At 36.7% G+C, this 19,563-nt stretch overlaps 1 protein-coding gene across 8 annotated transcripts in view; it reads right to left on the bottom strand.

The window, feature by feature from the left end:
- LOC105728198 (contactin-4) overlaps positions 1 to 19,563 on the bottom strand; it is a 973,166-nt gene that overhangs the window by 544,938 nt on the left and 408,665 nt on the right. The window contains exon 1 of one of the 8 annotated variants that reach the window (XM_012468500.3): positions 17,237 to 17,348. The exons of 5 other annotated variants lie outside the window; for them this stretch is intronic. The gene's annotated coding sequence lies outside the window, so the exon portion shown is untranslated. Of the gene's footprint in view, positions 1 to 15,797; positions 15,847 to 16,908; positions 17,060 to 17,236; positions 17,349 to 19,563 lie in introns of those variants that run through there. 2 more of the 8 variants (XM_064361941.1, XM_064361944.1) reach the window with 2 other exon arrangements.

Raw genomic sequence — 19,563 nt, 5'->3', positions numbered from 1 at the left:
AGTATCCAACTGTGGGGGATGTGTCATAAGGACTACCAATAAACTTGTTCTATTTTTGTTGAAGTGCAAGGTTGAAAGGCATCTTAGGGGCAACTAGATCTCAGAAGACACACAGAGGACAAAATAATCTTTAAATAATAAACAGGTATTCTTATTTAAAGTAATCCTCAGGAAAAGAGGGGATGGGACATAAGCCACACCCAGACTCAATTCTTGCTATTTTGTAAAAAGGTGCTCTACAGATGAGGCAAAAGGCTTTGACCTTTTACTTTGCATGTAAAGATACACCAGGTGGTATGAAGATCCCGTCTCCCCAACACAGTTCTCATTTCAGATGCTCAATCTTGAAAGACATTTCTCCACAGCCACCTAAACCCACACAACAACAATAACAACAACAACAACAGCAGCAGCAGCAGCATACATTTTCCCTCATTTACTGCCAGTCCTCAAGAGTAAAATGGCAGCTTTTAACAAAACTTCAAAGGTGACAGAACAGGGAGCAAAAAGGAAGACAGTGTAAGCAATTAAAACTTCAGAGGACATTCACATACAAAGATGAAACAGGGCCAAGGCTCTGAGGGCATAGCCCTCAGCTGGAAAACAGTGCCAGAGGACATGTAATGACCACAAGGAATCCAGAGTTCACATCAACAGTGCATGGCTAAGATCTCTGCTCAACACACCGTCTCAGAAAAAGCACCAAGCCCAAGGATACCCACACTGCAGCTGCACACAAACTCATTCTTAAGGAATGCCCAGACTGGAGCAGGGATTAAGAAGAACCAATCTGTCTTCTTCGTTTTCTGAGAAAGTAGCCAAAGTTCAGAGAGGTTAACGACACATGTCTGAGTTCATAAAGAAAGTCAACAATGAAAACAAGATTCAAATCTAGAGATTTGGGCAGTGATGAAGCAAAGCAATGATCAAGGATGGTACTCACTGCACATATGCTGCTCTGTTAGCAGCTCCGGTAAACTTGTAAGACTATGATTCCCATAATTTTTTTCAGTAAAGTATAATCTCTTTTCCAACTCTGCCTCCCAAGCATGGATATGTGCCTGTTTATGCAAAAACTAAATAAAAATCTTCAGAGAAGATATGAAATTTTTCTATCAACAAAAATATTGATGGTATATTTCATGATATAAGAGAAAAAAATGTGAAGTCTCCTCTAATTACCTTTTCAAAAAGGTACATGATTGTTTTACATATAAAAGTTACTCTAAATCCCATATGTATTTTTGTAAATTAAGTTTTTTTTTGAGACTGGAACATATTTATTCTTGGATTTTTTTATCCTAGTTACTATGTACAAAGAAGTAAATGTTCTTTTTTTTTTTTTTTTTGTTTTATAAAGCTATATGGCCTTCATTCATAAACTTCTACTTTGACAACTTTGACTTTTGACAATTATAGATACGAGGAATGGCTATGATTTTTGCATTTGATTTCCAAGTGAGAGAACTGTAGTCATAGGCAAGAATTTGTCCTTTAAATTTGCCATAAAATGTAGGTGAAAGTACCTAATACACTGCAGAAATACTAGCTTCTTTTAATTCTCTTAATTCTAATAACTCTAACAACTTCTGAAACAGAGTATTCTCAGTTTTCACTAAGAATAAATCTAGACAGCGAAATGAGAAGGTGGAGAGAAAAACGATTGTGGGGAGTGTGAAGGGCCTGTGAGCTGAGTCATGGGGAGAACCATAGTGCCAGAGATGGGTAAAATGTGTTAAGAGGCTGGGCAGAATTACAAATAGAAATTCACTAAATGTACAGTATATACTGCACAGTCACACAACCTTTTGTGATTTAGTTTTGTCTTGTGTTGGCCCTGATTCAGTCTTAACTGATATACTGTAAGATGTGTGTGTGTGCGTGTGTGTGTGTGGGTGCTCACACATGTGTATAAAATGTTTCATCACACTAAAAAGAGAACTGAACAATTTTTAATGAACCATTTCCTTCAGTACTCAGTTTATCTGCAATATTCACCTCTAATACATACGTTTTCAATGTTGTTGGAAAGACAGCATTTGATACTGATTGTGTTCTAGATAACATATTTGCTAGTAATAATACTTACTAAATGGAAAACCTTGGCATCTGTAAAGTCCAAATGAAAGAAAACTGTAGTAACAAGATTCTAGAAAAATGTAAGCTACCGTATTTTTACCCCTTGCGTTCAACACTGAAGTAACATACAATGTACACAAAGGTATGCCAATAACCTACATTTTATGTAAAATATTTGCTTGTTTGATTTTGGAGCACATTAAATGCAGCTTACATCTATGCCTTTCACATATATATATATATATATATATATATATATGGATTTTAAAATATTGTCAACTGACTAAAATTTACTGACAATATAAACGATATTCAGTCAGTTGTTTTTTCACACTACTTTTTATGATTCCGGTCAAAGAGGACAATTTTTGCAGAAATATATTAATATCCTTACTTTTTCTCAGAGCATGAACGTGTTTATATTCTTTCTCTAGCCCATTTTTAACTGGAAAACGAAAAGGCAGTCCATGTAGAATACTTGCAAAATATCAAACACACAGGAGTGGTAATGAAATGCAATCCAAACAGCCTTTCACCATGTGTACTGCATGAGCATCATCGCTATCCCTAGTGCATTAAGTGAGCCTCCCCTCTAATAGGTGTGCTCATCCAGGTCATCATACTCAATGACACACAGTGAAAATCTAATCCTAACTTGGATATGCTCTAAATTTTATTATCTTAATTGGCACTTTGAGAAATGAGAAAATACAAGCTCTATACCTTACTGCATCTTCAAGCTTTGGGTTTTAGAGACTGGTTGACAGTTTCCCTACAGTTTTCTATCTTGCCATTCAAATATGTTAAGTCTACAAAAGGCTAAGCTGGTATTCAATTCAACTTTGTTTTTTTCTGTTGTGTTAACCAAACAATTTGAACATTCCCCTTATTCAGATTGCATGTATCATGATCTTAATAAGCAGAAATGACGCATTCTTTGTTTCACTTTTTGCAGAACAAAATTTAACTTTCTGCTTAGTATTCATATCCTTAATTCATGGACAGTGTGTCACCACTGAAGATAGAGGAGATAACAAAAAGTATTGGGAACATTTATTTTATAGGGTTAAAACTAAAAATTAGGAGGGATAGTTCCTTTGTTTAAATGAGTAAAACTATTCATTGAGAAGCATTTTCTTTTATAGCCATTTCCATATTATCTTTAAATACATCCACTATATTTTACTGTTGCTAAAATTTAAACATGTTAGTTAAAATCTTTGATTCTGACCCAACCGTGCACTCCTATGTATAAGTCCACACAAAAATGGTTCCAGATTATTCACAGGGTCATTATTCACAACTGCCAAAATGTTTAAACAACCTAAATGTACATCAACTAAAGAATGGATAAATAAAATGTAGTATATCTAACATAATAAAATATTATTTGGCCATAAAAAGGAGCGAAGTACTGATGCACATGACAATATGGCTAAACTTTGAAAACAGGATGCCAAGTGAGATACGGCAGTCACACAAGACCACATATTGTATGATTCCATTTATATGAAACATCCAGATGATGCATAGAGAAGGAAAGTAGATTAATGATGGTCTAGGGAGGGATTGAGGAGAAATGGGAAGGGACTGTGAACAGGTACGGGTTTCATTTTGGGATGACGAATATGTTCTAAAATTAATAGTGCTGATGGTTACACAACTCTGTGAACATACTAAAAACATTGACCTGTACAATGGTATAAGTAATATATTGTAATTATTCCACTCAAAAAAGCTGTTTATAAAAAGATTTGGTTGAGAATTTCCCTTAAGTTTTCCCAATCTTTTCAACAATACACACATTCACAGTGGGTTTGCAATAGAAATTTCAAATAAGGGGCAATATTTTTTCTATGTGATTTATAAAACAAGGGTTATTTTGATGAAAATTGAAAAAGCGAGTCATTCATTTTGATTTCTAAGCACTCAGATGACTACCTGTTACGTGAGAATTCTGGGTAAAATAAAGCTAAGGAGACCACTTCTGGTCATGATATTTGCACATTTCAGAGAGAATCTGCAGTGTTGTTTACTCTCTGTTGCCTTCCTAATCTGAAAACCTCTTCATACTGACTCTGGACTTTATTACAGAGGGTAACCTTTTGCAAGTTCAAAACCAAGGTCATGTCCCTTCAGTTAAAAATCCAGACTTGAGGCATAAATCTTTCAGAAAAGATCCTTCCACACTTGCATCACCAAAGACTCTGACACATGTCACGATGAAGCAACTTTCATTAAGGTACAGCATTGAATGTACCTTCATTTGATGGACTCTAAAAAATTGCTCTATCTTTCCCCATTCCCATGACAGCTGTCATCATGTCACAAAGAGAGAAAAGTTGTTTTTTTTATTTTTATTTTTTTAAAAAAGGTCTCTTGCTTTCCTGAGAGTTGTCACCACTAGCAGCAACAAAATATGCAATGTTACTAAGGGGAAATCAACAGTGTACAGGAAACTAGATAATGCATATATTAGAAGAGCCCACATTTCACTATCATAAGCCACAGGGTAAAAAATAAAGAAACAAACAAGAGTATCTTTGATAATACTCCAGAACATTCCATACAGAGCAGGTCTGTTTTGTCTCCAGTACATGCCTCAATTCCTAGATTCTGGAGAAAGCATCTGTTCTAGCCATAGTATTCACAATCTTTTACTTCACATATCTTTAAATAACTATCTGCAAGACTCAGATCTCAGGCAAAGATGTACCAGATCAATTTACGACAGAAAGCAAATATTTAGGACATAAAATAGTGTAATACAAAATGAGATGCAAACTTTTCACTTGACAGGTGGATAGAGCTATCAATATAGTACATTTTCTTTTCTGATTTCAAATAACAACACAGTGAGACAAAAGATGAAAGAAAAGACACCCAAGAAAGAATTCCTCAGTTAAGAAATCCCATGTGGGCTGAATAAGAAATTCCAAATGGCCTTTATCCTTATAATCAAGTGCTATCTGCAGACCACCAAGACTGACATCATACGGGAGCTAATTAAAAATTCAGAATCTCAAGTCCCACCCAGTCCAACTGAATCAGAATCTGCATTTCCACACACGAATGTTTAAGAAGCACTGTCCAGACCATTTTTCTACTAGTATCACTACCTAATGTTTGGGTCTTGGGCCACTGAAATAATAAATTTATTATTAATAGCCAGTAAGTCAAATTAACACAAGAAAAAAGATGTAAAACAAGATAACAACACTGTATTGCAAAATTAATTGTAATCCAAAGTTCAAAATATCAGATTTCTCATGTGAGAGCTATGCTAAAGCCTTACTATTGATGTCAGGCTAAGAGATACTGTAAATCAATTGATATTTAAGGCTACATCACTTGTTAGTTTCTCAGTGGAAAAGGCAACCACCTTGTTAATACTGAGGATAGAGCTTTAACTTTAAAATACTACATCAATTTGAAGCACACTGCAACTTTGCATAAAAAGGCAAGTTTCTAGAATATGGAAGTAAAGTATATTGTACTGGTAGTAGTATAATATCTTTCATGTTAATTATACACACACACACACACACACACACACACACACAAACTGCTTAGGCAGGCCACATGACATAAAATCAAATGATGTCAGTAGAGGATTTGCCTGCCTGATAATGGATAAATAAATGCCTGAGTGCTCTGTGTTTAATTAAAAAGCAGAGTTAGAAGGTTATTGACTCTGTAGGCTCCAAACAGTAATGATCATTCCGCTCATCTTTTTTTAGGATCACATGGGATCAGGTCCACTTTACCAAAGCTTAGAGCCAACTATCTTTAGCGATAAGCACGACTACTTGTGTGCCTCTGAATGATGTCAGATGCCTCCACAAATCACTCCACAGTATTCAGCCCTCTCATAGCAGAAAAAAAGACAAAGCTGTCATCTACTCTGTAAATCCCTTTAGCTGGCTACTTCAAAACTTAGGTAAGCTCCTGAATTTCCAAAGAAAAGTCCAAAGGGAGAGAAAAGTCAATAGACTTGGGAGAAAGAAATTACAAAACAGACACTATATATTTTAGTACCACTTTTCTTTTTACACGTTGAAATGAAAATAGTGCACTAAGAGCTCCTTTGCACTTAGTTGCTATAATATTTACTTCTAAATTATTATCTTTAATAGTAATAGCACTTTGTGGTTATAAGACATCTTGTTTCAAAAAGCTCAAAATACACCCTCAGGTATTCATTCAACTCTACTTAAGACCATGTCCTAGGGAGGGATGGCTGTACCCTTATCCAGAAGTTATAAATAAGTTTTAAAATAGTCTATTTGGTCAACTCCACCATTTTAGGCAGGAAGAAACAAGAACACTTGAGAAATGAGTGACTTATTGGGTGGGTAGAGGTCTACCCTCGTTCCCAGAAACAAAATGAAGCAGAGGCCTACTTCAGTAACTGGATGGCCTGATTACAAACTCCTATTATCAAACAAATAAGAGTTTGCCTCAATTACTCAGCTATTCTAGGCCCACATAATTTTGAGTTCACAAAAATATCTGAAAAACTTTTGTTCATCCACTTCTTATGACCTATATGAGATCAACTTAAATACCACAGGAGTACATTCAGCTGGGGAAAACAGCCAATAGAGCTAGAAGTCGTGAAAATAGGGACAAGGCACTGCAGATCCCAAGCGTTGCCTGGAGAACATTTGCTTTCCTTTTTGTCACAGACATATATACCCTACTAGAACACACATACTTTCGTAAGGGTAGTAAATTTTTTTGTTCATATTGTTCATTTTCTATCCCTGAACTCTAGAATAAACAGTACGAGGTAAATGGTAGGAATTTAATAATAATTTAAATGCATTAATAAATATAGGCCAGTGGTCCTGAAGATGGGCCCACCTGGTGATTCTGTCAGCTGCACTCTGGTAGCAGGATAAATGACTGTGCTTAAACAGCCCAGCACTGTGTTCCCTGTTCCTTTATCAGATAGAATGTCTAAAATGTCTAGTGGAAAATCAAATAGAATTTAGGCTGTGACTTGTGGTTTTAAAAAAGTGTAAATTAGACCATTTTTCAGTCCTTCTCATCTGCTGATTTCCTCTACTTGCCCTTTATCAGTGAGTATCAAAAGCTTTTTTAAAAAAAGAAAAAAGGCCCAGGTGTGGTGACTTATGCCTGTAATCCTAGCATTTTGGGAGGCCAAGGTAGGTAGATCACCTAAGGTCAGGAGTTTGAGACCAGCTTGGCCAACTTTGTAAAACTTCGTCTCTACTAAAAATACAAAAAATTAGCAGGTTGTGGTGTCAGGTGCTTATAATCCCAGCTACTCAGGAGACTGAGGCATGAGAATAGCTTGAGCCCAGATGGCAGAGTTGCAGTGAACTAAGATCATGTCACTGCACTCCAGCCTGGGCTACAGAGTGAGACTCCATTAAAAAAAAAAAAAAAAGGAAGCAATCAAACTACCAGCTATCTTTTTCAGTGGTATTATAAATCATGACTGGCAACTTTTGGGTCCCAATTGAAATAAAAATATTAAATATGTTAGCGAAATCAGTAACTATATAGTCTATTGACCTGAATTGCTAAGGTATAACAAAATATATTTATTGAATTCTGTGTTATTAACTTCAGGCTAATACTGGTAATAGATTTCTTAAATCCAATCTCTATAAACTGACAATGAATGAAACATATTAGGGTCTAAAAAAAAGCGTTGTTGGAATCCTTACGTGCTTTACCTCATTCTCCTCTTAGGTTCCTCTCTAAAAGTACACACGTTCCCTCTCTTAGGTAGAGTATATGCCACTTCATGTTGTGAACCCTCATATTTTCTCCACAACCAATAAGAGATCCCTCAAATAACTCACCATAGAAGTTGAAAACTGGATGTTATAAATTCAATAGATGTGTTTAGCTTTCACACATTTTAAAATAAACAGCAATATTCAAAATTTGTGAGGTATGGCAACACTGGACCCACTGAATCCTACATGGCAACAACATTTAGGAAGAACACTTATTCAGCGTTCTGAACAGACCCTGTGGACTCCCTATTGTCTAACAAATGGTCCACCCTCATTCTTCATGTTTTCGGCCTGGTTTCTGCACATCTTTGGTTCTAGGTTCTCTGGCTCCCAGTAGAGTTCTAGCTACGTGGTACAGAATCTGAAAAGAAAGGCAAGAATGACTTTCTTGCCAGGGATTGGGAACCCATCTGGGGCTCTGGAAATTCTAGATTCCATCCCTAGTCAAACTACAAGAAGGCCACTCTGTCTTGGGTAAGCCTCTGGACCTACTGGTAGAGGAACGGACAAGACAATCTGTAGATCACTTCCAGGCCTAAAATTCCATAATTGAATGTCACCATTTTCCTCGTTGGCTAGGGTATCATCCTTATGAGGAAAGAAACCCCTCTTTTCTATCTCTTGTCTCAAAGAAGGAGGAAGTAAAAGTTGAAACATAGCAGGCATGAGGTTAGTGGCCTGGAGGTTAAAGATTATACCCCTACCCCCAACCCTTAAGATATCAGGTGATCGACTACTTCTGTCTCTCTCTCTCTTTCTCTCTCTCTCTCTCTCTCTGACACACTCTCTCTCTCTGACTCTCACTCTCTCTCTCTCTCTTCCTTCCTTTAAAAAAAAAAATATCTCAGGCGATCTTAAGGGTGGGGGAGATATGGAGAAATGCCCTCTATTGTTCCCATTCAATCTCTCTCAAACCCCCACGCTTATGTCATGGATCATGACCCCCTCACATGTACTTCCTAAAACTGTAAACCTAAGACCCTTTCACATGTAATATCTAGAGTGGTAAGCCTATATAAAGGCAGAGGTTTCCTTTGTTAGGGGAGCTTGGCTTTTAGGCAACTATGCCACCTTGTTCCCAGCAGAATAAATCATCCCTTCCTTCCCAGTTTGGTATTGGAGAGGTCTGTTTCTGGTGGCCACTCTCACTTCACTTAGACACACAGGAAATAACTTAGGGCAAGATCACTTGTGAGGAATGGCAGAAGAGGCTTTATCAGAACATGCCACTTTGGCAAAAGAATTATTTTGAGCTAAAGACACTTGAAACAGGGAGGGCCTGCTGATCTTCCCTTTTCATTGTTAAAGCAGGAGATAACACTTTCCAGTGAAAGATGTCTTCCCTAAACCAGGATAAAAGAAACATTCTTATCACCAGAGACAGGGAGTCAAAACCAAGGGAATGCCATACAAACAGATCCTGTTAAAATAATTCTGATTTTTCTTTAGTTGCCCCATATACTTTAGTTATTTTCTTACAATTGCTTCTCTTTGTTCAACCTAATATAGAAGCACTTAGCTTTTGCTACATCTTTGGGTCTTCATTTTCCTGTGGGGGCTCCCATGTAAATGTGAAAAATCTGCATGCTTTTCTCTTGTTAGTCTGTTTTATGCAGATTTTAATCTCAGGCCCACAGGCAAAGTTTTACCTTCCCTACACTTCCAAATCATCATCCTCACAAGTTCTATTACATTCAAGAATCACTTCCAAAATTGCTTATCAAAATTTTTTTAAGTTTATCCATTTAGTCATGGGCTAAACAATTGTATCTGTAAAACTACGTGGTTTATTTACTAGTTACATATTTTTTATCTTTAACATATATATTAAAAATGTCTAAGCTGGGTGTGGTAGCTCATGCCTGTAATCCTAGCACTTTGGGAGGCCGAGGTGGGTGGATCATGAGGTCAGGATATCAAGACCATCCTGGCAAACATGGTGAAACCCCATCTTTCCTAAAAATACAAAATTAGCTGGGCATGGTGGTGTGTGGCTGTAATCCCAGCTACTCAGGAGGCTGAGGAAGGACAATCACTTGAACCTGCGAGGCTGAGGTTGCAGTGAGCTGAGACTGTGCCACTGTATTCCAGACTGGACGATACAGCAAGACTCTGTCTCAAAAAAATAAATGTTTATCTGAGTTCTCTGAGGTTATCAAACATTCTACCAAAGGTATTTATTTCATAATTTGAGAAAACTATGTGATGCTCAAAGTTTACCCCAATAGATACTTTAAAGGAATTGTCAGAGCCTTAACCAGACTTTCAGACATATTCCTAATTTTATCTTCCAGATTATTTTGAGACTGAAGACTGTCACGTACAACATTAAGAATGTTTCTCAAGTGAAATAGTTCAGTCAATCACTTTACATGAACAGTCTGAGTATTATTCATGTGTTGTAAAAATGATTTGGACAAAGAATCCTATTATAACCAATGTATTATTTAGTCACGGCCCTTGATGAACATTAAAGGTTTGCAAAGATCTTAGCTTAGATGTGTATACACACACATACACACGCACACTCACACACGTTAACTTAAAAAACTCTTTTCCTTCTAATAATTTAGGTAAGAAAGTTTAAAAGAAAAATCATTTTTAAAGCTTTCATATCTCTTAAATGTACTCACATGCCACAAAAGGTACTTTCAACAAGAAATATAATACTACAAGAGAGGTTAACAACAGCAATCAACTGAATACCCTTGTGGATTCCTGCAGGGAGAGATAGGGGAGGGGGGACTCTAGGGAAGGACTGTGTCATTCTAAATCTGTTGCTATTCTTCTCTCTAAGCACAAAGCCAGACAGCTGGATAGGAGTAGAAGTCACACACCTTAAATTACCAGATTCACACTTAACACACACATCATAAAGATGCCAGAGACCATGTTTGAACACATGATTTGTTCTCTTCTGAGAGATGGTGGTTGTTTTCACCCCTGGAGTCAAGCATTATGCCTGTGCCTGAGCAGCTTTACCCATCTGAAAGGAACACACATATGCAATGAATTCTAACCAGTAAGGAGGCAAAGTTCTTGCAAATGACTGTGTTTAATTAGTAGTATGACTTACTGAGTCCATGTCCAGCAGACAAGGTTATTTATCCAAATGCTTGGGAGACCTAAACATGCTACTCTGGACACAATGCTTAGTAAAGGAAAAGTGAAGTGAAATGATTTCAAGAAGTCATTCAGTATTGCATGGCATTATACCCTACAGTAAGAACTTATTTACTTTCTGAAAGGTTCAAGCGATTTAATAAAGTCAATCTTCTGAAACCCAGTCTTCTCACACCATCTCCTAGGACTATTTGGGGTAATACAGATACATGGAGTAGAGGAGTGGTAGATCAGAAATGCAAACATTGGGAGAAGGATCAAGGTAGTTTACTAGCAGCCTGTAAAAACTGCTATACAGTTTCCATAAATAATTATTTATCAATATCTACTGAACGAGATGGAACATTCCCATTAACTGCTCCAGAAACCCTCACTGAAATAAGACAAACTAACTCTGGTGACACAATACCCACTTCATTTAAGAAAATTACATTTTTAAAGTGTGTCAGCCAGTAGAGTCAAATCCACTAGTGCTCCTTTTTCTCTTTATCTCTTCACTGATCCAAATTTCTTAATCATTTCACAGTAACTTAGCAATACCTATGCCAAATATTTTTGAATTAGTCCCAATGCCCTTACATTTGATATATTTCACTCACTTATCACAATTTTCCATTGTAGAATGAAACCACAGCTCTTCCAACCACACTCTACTTCCTTATTTACATTGTTTTCTTTCTTTCTTTTTCTTTTTTTTTTTTTTTTTGTTGCTTGCTTGCAGGACACTCAAATTTCTATCCACTGATACATGGTTTCCTTCTGGCAAGTGTTAAATTTGTCTCCTTTAGTCCCCTTTGCCAAATGTCTGGCACAGTCAGCTTCTCTAAATTCTGTCATATCTTCAGAATGTATAGCCCTGAATTTTATATCTAACTATAAGAAACACTTTATTCCTTTGCAGCTCCTTCTGATGTGTTCCTCTTCATTTTAAATCACCCCATTCCTCCCTTAAAACATAGAGAAATTTCACGCGAAAATGCAAAAGGACCTACATTTCTACTTCGGAATAGAGGTGAAGACATGAAGCCATGTACAAGACCTGGAGTCATGTCTGTGTCCAATTTACAGCTTTAACTTTTTAATTATACAATAAAACAGTCTGATAAGCCACTGGAGCTATTAACTAAGTAATACTGAATTGAACATCTCACGTCAACAGAGGTACTAGATTAAACGCAAAAGCAATGTCCCTAAAGTTGCTTGGTAACTTTATAATCAAGGATTTGAGAGCCACAAATTATCAAATAATGTCTGTCAGTATTATATAGTTTGCATTGAAATAGATCATAAGTACAAAATCATTTTGGTCATAGATGGATGCACGACGATAAAACAAATTATTTCACATTACGGATTCTACTTACAACAGGCCTGCTGCCTAAAAAGCCAGGATATCTATTCAGTTTTATGAGATTTGGAAAATTAATTTTATACTCTGCATCAAAAAAATATATATATATGCATCAAATACAGTCTGTGAGTTCAATAAGGAATAACATTAATATTCAAACTCCAGAATAGTAAGACACATAGAGACCTCCCAATAATAAAAATTGAGAGAAAAATGAATATTTAAACTAACATTTAAAAGCTGTCCTAACACTACCCTGATCTGAAATAAGATGAGCCCTTCCAAGCCTTAATTACTGTCATCAAATGGTCACTTATCATCCATCCTGGAGTACACTTGATGTTAAAAAATATTTATGTGTATATATATTGTCAACTGTACAGTAAAATATTAGTCTGTAAATTTTTGTGCCATTCCATCTATTTCATCTAATAGTAGAAGAAACAAAAAGCACTATAATCCTTGTCCTACAAGTATAAATTCTGAAATTAATTTAGCTTTTTTCAGTACCTGCAGTCAAGATGCTCAAATGAAGTGTATTCACAATTTGGTTTGAGTACATCAGGAAGCACTCATTAGTGTTGGGTTTAGTAAACTCATCATCTGTTGTTTGCAACTAAGAGGACTTATCTAGTGATAAACAATCCTAAGATTACAGGAAATGTACCATTAAAAAAAAAAGTCATGAAATATTTTTCTTATGTTTCACAAGTTGCTTACTTGATTATGTGGATGGGTATCTATTTGTTAATAAAATAATGTATGTCTTTTATTTTCCATACTGTTTGAGAAGATAATTTCTTATAGAAAAATCAGATCATTTGGTGAACTTACTTTCTCTTTTTAAAAATCAACTTCTTGGCCGGGCGCGGTGGCTCACGCCTGTAATCCCAGCACTTTGGGAGGCTGAGGCGGGTGGATCATGAGGTCAAGAGATCAAGACCATCCTGGTCAACATGGTGAAACCCTGTCTCTACTAAAAACACAAAAAATTAGCTGGGCATGGTGGCATGTGCCTATAATCCCAGCTACCCAGGAGGCTGAGGCAGGAGAATTGTTTGAACCCAGGAGGCGGAGGTTGCGGTGAGCCGAGATCGCGCCATTGCACTCCAGCCTGGGTAACAAGAGCGAAACTCTGTCTCAAAAAAAAAAAAAAAAAAAAAAAAAAAAAAAAAAAAATCAAGCTCTTTAATATCCTGCTACTTTGAAATGGGCTATCGTTAACTTGTTTTATTTTTAAATTAAATATTGTTAGCTTAATACATTAAGATGAATCCCTTACCTTAATCATCTTCAATTTAGAAGATAAATAACACTTTTACTTTAAAAATTAACATGGGCAATCTATACACATATACATATGCAACATAACTTTCAGGGTCCCTGATGCACATACATCCCTAAAACTAAGTAATTCTAATACATAATAGAGCAGTATATCATTTATACTTCAATGAACTATCATAAGAGAAAGTAGCAAACAGGTTATGCAAACGAACAGACAATCCCAACTTTGTTTCAAAAGTTACACTTGACTTGAGGACAATTCACTGATGCAAAAGGGAGACAGCGTGGCAGAGGGAGAGGGGAACAGGGAACAAGACAGACATAGAAAAGGAGGTGGGTAGAAAGAGAAAGAGGAAGGGGGTAGCGGAAGATGGAGGGAAGGGAAGGAAGAAAAAGGGAAGAAGAAAGAAAGAAAGAAATGAAAGAAGAAAAACTGAAAACATCCTAGTGAAATATTGTTTAAAATGACAGCTACATCACATATCACCCTGTCTCTAGGAAACTTGAAGGATGTTCCAGGAGTGAGTGACCAGTTAGAATGAGGTGTCATGAGTTCAAATAACCTTCTTAACCTAGAAAGGATCATAGAAATCATGATCCTTTCTGATTTCTATGGGGGATACTGAGGCACAGAGAGGTTAAGATACTGGGGGATACTGAGGCACAGAGAGGTTAAGAAGCTTGTTAAGAGTTGCAAAGCATCTTAGAGGTTAACTCCAAGCTTTCACTGTTACTAGAGATAACTAATGGAGTATATACTTTGACAATGGATAATTAAGGCTTGCTAACATTTAAAATAATCCAAAATTATTAGAGTTATTAAATTCATTATTTTTCATCCAGCCATATTTACTTTTTTTTTTTTTTTTTATTAAGACAGAGTTTCACTATGTTACCCAAGCAGGCCTCAAACTCCTAGGCTCAACCTATCCTTCCACCTCAGCCTCCCTGGTAGCTGTGCCACCATGTCCCAGCTCATAGTCACTCTTTAACTTGTCATCATGGAGATAGTTCACAGAACTGCATTGCTTGCTTCACATTGGCTGGTCTAAGATGTTAAGGAGGGCTAGGGTACAATTTGTGTGCAGAGGTCCTGCTTCCAAATGCTGCTGGATGTTATAAAGTCTTCTTTGTGCTTAACCCAGCAGCTCTGGGGTCAAACAAAACAGTCTTCCAAAGACCCAAAACAGAATGCAGGGGACTTTACTCTCTGCTGATGTATCCCAATTTATGAAATTCTTTCCACTTTGCTCAACCCCAGGGCTTTCTAGGAACTAAAGAGGTAGTGTTCTTGGGTAGCACAGAAATGGTTCACAAAGTTGTTGGGTAGATTTGTATGCATGCAAATACATACAGAGATACACTATCTTTACATATATAATTCAGGACTCTTCCTTTATTCTCTTTTATAGCACTTTAAATTTATTTTGAAGACCAATCAAATTTTTATGCCTTTAAAAGTACCTCTTACAAGGTATATGTAACACCCATCTGGCTTCCCAATCTGTCAAGAGAACACATATCCTAAACTAACCCCTGGAGCGTTCAATCCACTTTCCTGCAGATGAAGCACAAACAACTAGGGATACAGTGTCCCAATTTTATAAAATTATCTAAACACTCCAAAAGTAATAGGAGCAAACTATAAATCTTGCAAATACCTCTCTGAGCTTTGTGGTGACTGGCTACAAAAATGTTTAACATTGTAAGGTATGAGTTGAAGTTTCTAAATATTTAAATGGAAAATAAAAAATCAAATTTAACTACATTGGGAAGATACTTCTCTACAGAAGGCAATAGTTTCTACTAAATAAAAATAGAAGGGTTCAGGAAAAAAAGAAATTAAAATTCAAAAGAACCAGTATTTACTCAATCAGGTAGATACAAATTAAGCATTTATTTAAGAAGTAAATCACTGGACCTTAACTAACCCTATTTCTGTTCTTACCACCCTCTTGGAACAAGATCACATCTTACGCAAGATCATATACTTGTAGTAGTCAGAAAAACACTAGCAATTATTTAAAAATATAGCTAAGGGTTCACCAAGAATTATCACTCATAAAAGTCAGTTCAGTTTTGTAAGAAGGCATGAAGCCAGCCTTTTGTTTAGGGAAAATAGAGCCATCAAAACCACTTGCCATTATTTCAGATTTCATTATCAGACATTTTCACATACTTACTTTTTATCAGGGAACTGATAACTTAGCAAAGACAACCCTGGGACTGGTTGTTACTCAGAGGTACCAAAGTCCTTCTTTTGCTGCATCTCACCAGATGTTAAGCATTCTGTACTGGTTTGTGATCATTTTCCCTCCAAATCTCAAGCTCTGAAAATGCCTGTGCTCATGTAGACAACCATCTATTTTGAGTCTTCTCTCTCTTGCACGGTTCCTCTCAACCAAATCTAATGAGAACATACTCTGTCCTCACCAGTGAGATGCTTCTATAGTTCACAGTCTGTGGTTTTTCTCTGTCTTGAGACTTACTGCCTATTCAGGGAAACTGTATTTCCCACTCTGGAAATTATGGGATCGTCAGGCTTCATGGTCTCAAGCTCAGTGTCGGAACTTCAATTCCCTTTTTCAGGTATTAATGATTTTAAGTTCACTTTGGTTTACATTAGCCCTGGCCATTGGTTCACATTGTTCAAGCCACTTTTAGTCAGATTCAATTTTTATAACAGCTCAATTGTTCTACTTTCAATACAAAAAGAAAAGTATGATTTATATTTAGGTTAGGGAAACAGAAAAATCCACAAATCCCTTTCCATGGTGATAACAATCTTTAATTTCACTAAGGCATTGATCATTTGAAGCCATCATGCAAATATTATTAACAATATTAAATTCTAATAGCATTTTTACAATGAATTTATCTTGCATGAATAATAATTATTAATTTGATAGATGGCATTGGGGGATATATAAAAAGATAAATGAACAAGATTTAAAGTGATTTTTTAAAATTCACATCACTTCTCTAAAAGTGGTGCATTCAAAAGCAATAAGGGGCTAAACACAGACTCTTTTTATATACTATCTCTTAAAAAAGGAGATATGCAGTTTATATTTGCAAATATTACTAATAGTTATCCTGCCCAGCTCCGTGGCAAAGTTTCTAAACAGCATGCAAGTGAAAAACAAGAGAAACTTTTCTGTTTCTGCATTTCTTAGTGGCAGCAGAGAACAGTAAAATAAACTATATTAAATTTCTGGAAATACAGATACACATTTCTTTTATATAGACATGCATATACGATTATCTCTTTATATATGCATTAATTCTACTTACATTTTTCTTGCAATGGCCAGAGGTACAGAAGAAGATAAATATATGCTCTAATCATCTTGGCACCAAAGATAGTGCAACCACACTTCCAAATTAAAAACAAAGCCAATAATTTCTAACTTCTATAAAAGCATTCTGAAAGGCTCCTATTTCCTTGTATGAATCAATTATATAAGAGATTAAACAGAAACAGCAAGCTCTAAACAGATTACACTCTATCTCACCAGCTTTATTCAACAAAGAGCAATGGAACAGAAAATCAAATGCGGCTTGCAAAGTCACATTCACATGGAGCTGTAGGGAGAAAGAGGGGGAAAAACCTGGTACTTACAGACTGTAAAGTAAAATGTTCCAGTTTCGCTTTACATGTTACAGCAAATCAAACAGAGATTTCAGCTCTCAGCAAGTCCCTGCTTCCACTACACTGATCATCCACGCAGAACAGGCCCTTATGGATTGCTTAGGCAGCTGGGAGATAATGGGACCATATTCTCAGCTGGGACTAGAGATGCTGAACTGCTCTCCGCTGTGCGCTGCATGGCTCTCCGCCAGCATTAATCAAGGAGGACCCAGCTTCCTGGCTGTGTTCCCCAAAGGATCGACATAATTAGCACATGAATCAAAGACGCACACTGGGAGAATCACACACACATCTCTAACTGGCTCTCCTCACATCGAACCTGATTAGGAAATCAAGTTGATTCTCTGATCAGATGTGTTCAAGCTTTCAAAAATACAGAGACTCACACAGCTGTTTATAGATTTCGGGGGAGGGGTGGAGATTAAGGCTTCTTTCCCAATGGGCAATTTATGTAATTCCTCAACTACAGAATATAACTACACTGGTTGTTTGGTACATATGGTGGATTTACCCTATAATTTGGTTTGTCTGTTAGAGATTCTCAGCAGCCCCCAGAAAGGTTACAGGCAGTAGCACCATCTCTCCTATGGATTTTATGCGACATGCACATGTAAGTTCTTTTCAGAGTTAGTCTCTGGGGAGGGGTGTTTTATGTCCCCAAAGTTGTGCCTTTTCATTGAGTACTAGAAGTCCAGGGCATTCAAAGCAAAAGGGTTTGGCATGGCACACTCCAGACGTCTAGTATTCTAAAAGGAACTGGTGATGTGGATCCCATTTGCATAACTGTCAGAACACTCTTCCTTACTCTGCATCGTGATGCAGTCAGGGGTTATAAACTAGTAGCCTGTGGACATGCTTGGTTTGGTAAGAGAGAGATTTGAGAATTTGAATGTTAACATTTTTAAACAGAATATGTGTTCTGCACTTTATCAAAATGTTGCCACACATGCTTTTGCCCAGATATACTACCTGCTGGCCCCCAAAGACATTTGTTTATGTAAATTTGACCTTGGTTAAGCAAGTCTGGGTTATGGATGTAAAACATTCCATTTTAGAAAAAGGGAGACTAAGCTCCTGTGTCACTCATGAAAAGACTGTGATTAAGGGACCCATGTGATCATTTAAAGTCTACCACAGGCAAAGCAGCCAGTAGTTAAGGAGCCTGTATGATAAAGAAGGGAGAACATTGAAGGAGTCAGAAATCTGAGTTCTAGTCCTCATCTTGCTGCAAACAAACACATAAACAAACAAAAAACAGGTGGTCTAAACCTTTGTGAGTCTCGGTTTTCTTATCTGCACAAGGGCTTTGCGGCAGACCTCTGAACACCCTTATAATGTGACATTCTATTATTGTCCTAAGATCTAGAAAATAGACCTTCATTAGAAAGGTGCTTACACCTCATAAAAGCAGTGGGGTAATGGGAATGAAATACAGTCATGTTGACTGGCACAAATCTGGGGACAGAGGGTCTTTGTTACCTTTAGGGGCCAATGATCAACTGGCTACTAAGCAGTTGTTTCAGAAAACTTGAAACATCTGCTCAGTAAGTGTGAGTAAATTTTAAATGTGTGGGAAAAAGAAAAGACAGCTTTGCCAGGAAATGGTCTTATCTAGTTGTACAGAAACTGTGTCTGCCTCACAGTAAAACACCTGAGTGAAGAACCAAAAATCCAATCAGAATGTTTTGTCTTCATGGTGCCAATCGAAAGAGCTCTGGGATTTTATGGGGAAAGAGTCTTTATATTTAACATGGATTTCTCCATCTTACTTTCTTTAATTCCTACTAACCAAAGGTAGAGAAAGGTGAGGCTTCTCTTCAAATGTTCAGTTAAGTTACCTTTTGCAAATAAATGTGTATCATTGAGGTCAAGCCCACCCAAACTGTGCTAGGGTTTTGATACTGGTCTTAAAAAATAAAAGCAAAAAGGATCAACACGATCATGATGCCTTGTCAACAGCTAGGAAAGTATCTCTCCCAAAGGATACATGATTCGGTAAAAGATGTGCGCTACCAAACCCTTCTGTGCTTGTTATCAACTCAATTATCCCAAAACCAGACACATGGCCTCCAATAGATTTATTACCAATAGTTACTGGTAATGATACATAAAGTGGAGCACAGAGAAACAAGGCAATTATATATTTTTGAAATTTTACTAAACTTTTGAGTAATTTTGTGTTGATGCAACATGTTTTTAAAGTATTTTCAATCTAATTTCTATAAGGTAACCTGCTTCTATTTTTCTTCAGGTATTTGTTACATTTGGCATAACTTGTAAAATGACTAGCACAAATT

Source organism: Aotus nancymaae, unplaced genomic scaffold (assembly GCF_030222135.1).
Source record: "Aotus nancymaae isolate 86718 unplaced genomic scaffold, 86718_ANA_hifiasm-v0.15.2.pri h1tg000046l, whole genome shotgun sequence".
NCBI classification, from domain to species: domain Eukaryota; kingdom Metazoa; phylum Chordata; class Mammalia; order Primates; family Aotidae; genus Aotus; species Aotus nancymaae.
Note: the sequence above shows the minus strand (reverse complement) of the source record. Positions and strands in the feature narration are given on the sequence as shown.